This window comes from Oncorhynchus tshawytscha, linkage group LG17, assembly GCF_018296145.1.
Source record: "Oncorhynchus tshawytscha isolate Ot180627B linkage group LG17, Otsh_v2.0, whole genome shotgun sequence".
Taxonomy (NCBI): domain Eukaryota; kingdom Metazoa; phylum Chordata; class Actinopteri; order Salmoniformes; family Salmonidae; genus Oncorhynchus; species Oncorhynchus tshawytscha.
This window is the reverse complement of record NC_056445.1, coordinates 6,628,318-6,635,595: the sequence shown is the minus strand read 5'-3', so window position 1 is coordinate 6,635,595 and position 7,278 is coordinate 6,628,318. Positions and strand designations below refer to the sequence as shown.

Here is a 7,278-nt window from a genome sequence, read left to right as displayed (position 1 = left end):
GTTATTGTCATGTTGTCATTATTAGAAAGAGCAAGAAAACTATCATACTGGGCACATAATGTGAGATATACAGATACAAAGACTAGCACTGCACTAGCACTAACACTTGGAACAAAGAGAGCATCAGTGCCTGGACTTCGCAGTCTCCCTCTTCGAGTCCCCCTTCAGAGACTGACTGCCTGTTGAGAACAAGTGACAGGCTAAACCTCCCACTCACACAGCACCCACCTCCTCTCTATTCCACAGTTCTTTGCTCTGTGTTTGAATGTTAGCACCCAGCCACAGCGATGCTGTGAACATTTGTTGCTCCAGTTGGACTCTCTTGTGGTACTCTGTTTTTGTTCTCATTTATTTGTTTTTGATTAGTGGCTCGGTTTGCTAAGTGACTGTTTCTCACACCGGAGACCCGAGTTCGTAACTGGGTCTTGACACCGATGCCTATTTATTCATAAAAAAACAGAAGATAAATGTCATTAATTGCAATGGTTAGCTTATGCAAATTAATAGGAAAACATTAAACGCTTAATAGGACTACATTTAGCCTAATTGGGAACAAATATAACATGGGGAAAAGTCAAAGGATCCTAGTCAGGCTATTTGTCAAATCCAGATTTAACACAGATCTTCATTTGTACCAAATCTGTAGGCGAGTGTGGGCTAAATCAATGACAAACTACTGAAATGCTCAGGCTTCTTCATGATCTGTAATCAAAATAGGCTGGGATGTTTTCGGTTGCGTTAAGGCTAAGCTTATGTGTAAGAACACAACTGTACTGAAATCAATAGCCTGATTCAATGTGATTCTCCTAAATAAAAAAAGTGTATCTGTATAGCTGTTTGGTCTATGGATAGACTCATACCGATTCCATCTTTTTGGTCTTTTGCTGAATGCATAGCCTACCACTAATATTCTAAATTAGGGGGCATTTAATAAAACAACCACATTTTTTCTGTTATGTTGAGGCTGAGCAAGACCTTTGATGGGCTAGTAGACTATGTGGAAATAATCTATGCAGAGTTAATCATTGTTATTGCCTAGATCGCTTTATATAATCTGGACCTTTGTTTTTTCTAAGGCTAAGCAAACAAGGGGTAGCATATGCTTTTTGCCTGTCTAAATAACAAGGGTTAGGCCTATATCCTCACATACCTCCTCAATTCAAGGCCTGCTTTTAACCATAAAACATATCCACAGAAATGTATAGCCTAAGGATTGCTTGGTGACAGTGATTGTGTCACACCCCGATCTGTTTCACCTGCCTTTGTGCTTGTCTTTACCCCCCTCCAGGTGTCGCCCATCTTCCCCATTATCCCCTGTGTATTTATACCTGTGTTATCTGTTTGTCGGTTGCCAGTTAGTTTTGTTTGTGAAACCTACCAGTGGTTGTTCCCCTGCGCCTGTCTGTTCCTTGCTCCTGTTTCCTAGTCCTTCCCGGTTTTGACCCTTCTACCTGCCCTGACCCTGCCTGCCGTTTTAAACCTTGCCCCACCTTCTCTGGATTACTGACCACTGCCTGCCTTTGACCTGTCGTTTGCCTGCCCCTGTATTAGAAATCAACTTTTGTTTCTTTGACACTGTCTGCATCTGGGTCATACCTGAAACGTGAAAGATTGTTTCTTTTACACCGGTACTGGGAACTCTGGGGAAAAAACTAGGTCAAATCATAATATCAGTGATTTTCAGGTCAGAGAAAGATGCCAGAGTTTCTGATTTGGAATTCTTAGTTGGATGGCCATTCAAAACTATTTTTCCCAGTTTTAGCTAGTTTTTTCCCCGACTTCCCAGTTGTCTTGAATGCACTGACGTCCGAAGTCAGATATTGCAGAGTTCCGAGTGGTTTTGAATGCGCCACTAGAGACCTAGGCTATGTCTTATTTCTGAATAGGGCATCCTCCAACAAAGAAGCCCTTGTGAACGTGTTGATTTGAGAAATAGGCATATCTACACAGTAATGTTGGCTGGCTGCAAATCAATAAATGTTGTATTGAGGTGATAGGCCTATTTTAGCTAAATAGACAAATGAAATTGGATTACTCTGGCAACGATTTTATTTTAAACAAAATCATAAATATGTAGATGTCGATGTTTATCAGGGGTTTATGGTGAGATCTTTAATAATAAACTAAACAGACACTTTAACTAACACGTGACCCGTAAATGTCGCGTGTACACGACGTGAAAGCATGTCTCGACCCCGCCCTGTGCAACTGGGTACTGGACTTCCTGACGGGCCGCCCCCAGGTGGTGAGGGTAGGCAACAACATCCCCACCCCGCTGATCCTCAACGCTGGGGCCCCACAAGGGTGCGTTCTGAGCCCTCTCCTGTACTCCCTGTTCACCCACGACTGCGTGGCCACGCACGCCTCCAACTCAATCATCAAGTTTTACGACACAACAGTGGTAGGCTTGATTACCAACAATGACGAGACGGCCTACAGGGAGGAGGTGAGGGCCCTCGGAGTGTGGTGTCAAGAAAATAACCTCTCACTAAACGTCAACAAAACTAAGGAGATGATTGTGGACTTCAGGAAACAGCAGAGGGAACACCCCCCTATCCACATCGATGGAACAGTAGTGGAGAGGGTAGCAAGTTTTTAAAAGCAGTGGTTCCACGCAGTTTCCATAAGGCATGCCAAGTTCCTCGGCATACACATCACAGACAAACTGAATTGGTCCACCCACACAGACAGCATCGTGAAGAGAAGGCGCAGCAGCGCCTCTTCAACCTCAGGAGGCTCAAAAAATTTGGCTTGTCACCAAAAGCACTCACAAACTTCTACAGATGCACAATCGAGAGCATCCTGGCGGGCTGTATCACCGCCTGGTACGGCAACTGCTCCGCCCACAACCGTAAGGCTCTCCAGAGGGTAGCGAGGTCTGCACAACGCATCACCGGGGGCAAACTACCTGCCCTCCAGGACACCTACACCACCCGATGTTACAAGGGCCATAAAGATCATCAAGGACAACAACCACCCGAGCCACTGCCTGTTCACCCCGCTATCATCCAGAAGGCGAGGTCAGTACAGGTGCATCAAAGCTGGGACCGAGAGACTGAAAAACAGCTTCTATCTCAAGGCCATCAGACTGTTAAACAGCCACCACTAACATTGAGTGGCTGCTGCCAACACACTGACTCAACTCCAGCCACTTTAATAATGGGAATTGATGGGAAATGATGTAAAATATATCACTAGCCACTTTAAACAATGCTACCTAATATGTTTACATACCCTACATTATTCATCTCATATGTATACGTATATACTGTACTCTATATCATCTACTGCATCCTTATGTAATACATGTATCACTAGCCACTTTAACTATGCCACTTTGTTTACATACTCATCTCATATGTATATACTGTACTCGAAACCATCTACTGTATCTTGCCTATGCCGCTCTGTACCATCACTCATTCATATATCTTTATGTACATATTCTTTATCCCCTTACACTTGTGTGTATAAGACAGTAGTTTTGGAATTGTTAGTTAGATTACTTGTTGGTTATTACTGCATTGTCGGAACTAGAAGCACAAGCATTTCGCTACACTCGCATTAACATCTGCTAACCATGTGTATGTGACAAATACATTTGATTTGATTTGATTTTTGATGTAAACGTAGATGTCATGTAGACTTTTTTAAGGCGTTCATGGTGAGATCTTTCGTAATAAACTTACAAGCAAACTGACACGTGACGTGTCAGTGCCACGTTACACGACATGAACACTACGCCTACATGATGTGTACGTGTCACGTGAAGTGAACGTTTCAGCAGTTTGAAGCCTTAGAAAAAACTTTTTCTCCATGTCTCCATTGACAGCCCATGTTAATTCATGGTGGTATTTGATGGTTCTCGGAAGATGTTCGGTGACTTGCTGAGAGGTATCAGTAGCTTCACAAGGCTTAATTCAGGCCCCAAACACACCCTTCCAGCCCTCCCAACCACTCACTCAGCAACAGCCTGCCTCACTGCCTGATAGTCACCAGCAGCAGGTCACAGTGAAATACTTTTTTTTTTTTGAGAAATGACATGGCTGTTGTGCAACTTAAAAGTAGCTCAAAAACCTGCAACCCGCGACCAATACATTTTCACCCTCAATATCGTTTTCAAAGTAGCCCAATTTCCAGTAAAATCGCAAACATGGAAACCCTGTTAGACCTAGACTTATAGCCTGAATTGATGCACCCACTGTGGTCCACACGTAATCTCTGCCTTGTCAACGAGCATCATGGCCACTCATCTCTGACAAAATGTAATTGTTCTCCTTGAAACCACAATGCAATTTGGAGCATATACTACTTGGTTTCCAGTCAATTCTCATATTTTTCATGCGGCTGACATGCATTAATGTTAAATAATTGTATAATAGCCTATAGTTTTTTGGGCGTGTTGTATTAATTGTGATAGGCTCACGTTTTACCGGTATGGTGTACCCCCACTCAAAACTCCTGGCCCTAGCTATAGGATGTAACCAGAGCCCAGAGTTTTCCTGAGGGGTATACTGTGATGCACGCTATATAAACATGAATTCAAGCAATTCTGTCCATGATTTACAGCCCAAATTGTATTATTTTTGTAATATCAAATTCAGTGAGTTGTGACGTATTTAACCTGTGTGTTGATGTGTTGATACTGTCACTATTAGCATGGCTCTGGAAGTGTTTTGCTCTATTTGGATGCCTCCTAGTGATGCAACAGTTGTTCTGGAACCTCTAAAGCTAGTTTGGGCAAAATGTAATGGATACCGGTGATGGAAATGTGGATTTTTGTGCTTTTCTAATAACCAATTCAACTGGGTTAATGTAAGTGACTCTGATCGTGCCTGGGAGGAATCCTCACTATCAGTATCTGCAATTTGGCAGGACGCCCAGAACCTTGTGTTGAGAACGAAAGATATCTCAGCTTCAAGGTCTCAGCTTGGAGAGTAGAAGCCTCGTATGCTAGAAGTGATAGAAACAAGGATGTATTTCCCAGAAACGAATAGTGTATATCGTTGGTAACTCACGTTATCATGGTCCAATGATAGGTGTTCCATTCTGTGGACTGAGAATAAAAATACTTTGCACAACACACACATTTAGATTATTTTAGAGTTGTAAAACTACATGTAATTTACCAAAGTTAGTGTAATTGTCTGTAGTTCTTGAAATTAGAGAAAATAAAAGGACATCTAGAGAAAATATTGTAGTTTATACATGAAAAACTTTTTAAAAATCGATATATTTATTTGTTAATCTTCAATCTATAATCCCCATTAGGTTGATATCAAAATCGATCAGTTCAGCAAACAATGACGTTTCATATTTCACCCTTTGAAGTGTCTTCATGTGTACATGCAATTTCATGTTAACCATATATCGTTGGCCTAATTGGCCTGTGATGATCCGTACGGCCGTGATCATTGACCATTCACATTACACAATAGATTTGAAGCGTGCAATCCAAGCCGCACTCCACCGTAATAACTATAAACAATAACTGATGGTCCACTCTCCCGATCGCAACAGATAGTTCCGCTGAAATGTAACAGATTCGGTGGATTCATGGACGCACAGAACTTCTGGATTAGACGGAGTTAAGCAAGAGAAACCAGCAAGATCAGTTTATTCGGATGAGATCTGTCAGACATTTCCACCCGACCTAATTAAAGCACCCCCTAGTCCAGCTGAGTAAGTGGCCATGAAGTTAAGGACGATTCCACCAACTCCATGGGCCTTTTCTACAATAATATTCAACTATATTTAAATAAAATATATACATTTTATCATACAAAATACATACAATTGACATAGAGACATATCGGAAAATTTGGTGTCCTCCAGTTTTAGAATATCCTGATGGATTATTGTTTCTACCTAAGAATTGGCTGTATCAAGCTCTCTGGTCGCTTCATTCAGCAACAAATCGTCTACCTCAGAATTGTCATTTAAAGCTTTGAAATCATCCGGTTTCAGTGTTTTACTGGGTATGTCCTGGGCGCCGAATTCCCCCTCGAACACCCCCTCTCAATGTGTAGGGCCTTCTGTGCCGGTATAGGCCGGGGAGGAGTCTGAAAGAAAAATATATACAAAATAGGGTATTAAAAATAAAATATATATTATATACAAATGTTTAAATACATTTCAGATATATGAATATATTAACAATATATACACCTGTATATATAGTTACCGAAGTCATTCATAGTTAGAGTCAATAATGCTTCAGGTATCCTTGTTGTGGGGGGCTGTCCACTGTAAACACAAGATAAGCTCTTTAAAATAGGGTACACACTTTTTGTTTTTAATGTATAAATATTATTATGGATTTTATTTTTGGACTTACGTCGAAAATAGCGTGATGGGGACAGGCTTCGTAAAGAAGACGCGGTCTCGGTTTGAACCTCGGATTTCTCATTTAATGTTGGATGATCCAAATCAATTATTCCAGGTAGCAGATGTGTATCCTATAGACGTTTTGAATTATCCAAATCATTTATTCCCAGTAGCAGCTGTGTATCCTATAGACGTTAGATAATATTAACATATAATTATATGAAATATATACTGTACATTTATACCTATAAAAATGTGTAATTGACATAAATACATACCTGAAAAATTGTTGTCCACCCGTTTTAGAATATCTGTAAAAACATATATAACACCGATTTAATATTAGAGAGAGAGAGAGAGTTCCCAACAGTGCATTCATTTCGTAATATCAAACAATTCCCAGAAAATACCTAATGCACCCAAATGCGAAAATATTATTTTCACAACCTCACTTTCAAAATTCTTCATATTTGTAGGTTTGCAGAAAAGCAGGAAAAGAGTTTTCAGCTGGGCCGCTGTGTTCTGACTGAAACAAACTATGGAATGATGTTTACAGAGTGATGGGGAAGTTTAGTGTTTTTTTGGGCGACATCCTCTATGCAAAAATGAACCGATAGTAACGGTATTGTTTAGAAATAAACATTGTTTTTCAACCTTAGGGGGAATGTCTAGACCTATTATATGCAGGGTTGGCGGCATTGCCTATAGCTTCCTACATTCTCGGGGGATATGTAATGCTCCGGGTGTCGTGGGTGTGGAGTCAGACGCAGGAGACAGAGAGTGCAATGCTGTGCACCAACGCACCACAGGGTGCTCACAATAATAACGGCCCCAAACACTGGGAATGAAAAATGTACAACTGAAAATACACGACCAGGAACAAACACGTTCCTCTACTACAGAACCGAAGGTTACAATAATTAATCCCGCACAACAAACAGGCGGGCCGGC

General features: G+C 41.2%; 1 long non-coding RNA gene across 1 annotated transcript; it reads right to left on the bottom strand.

The window, feature by feature from the left end:
- Positions 1-5,283: 5,283 nt before the first annotated feature.
- Positions 5,284-6,681, bottom strand: LOC112217246. The gene is made up of 4 exons (XR_002948446.2): positions 6,606-6,681; positions 6,338-6,512; positions 6,185-6,246; positions 5,284-6,062 (listed from the first exon to the last, which is right to left on the bottom strand). It is a non-coding gene; the product is annotated as an uncharacterized LOC112217246 (long non-coding RNA).
- Between the last annotated feature and the right edge of the window lie 597 nt (positions 6,682-7,278).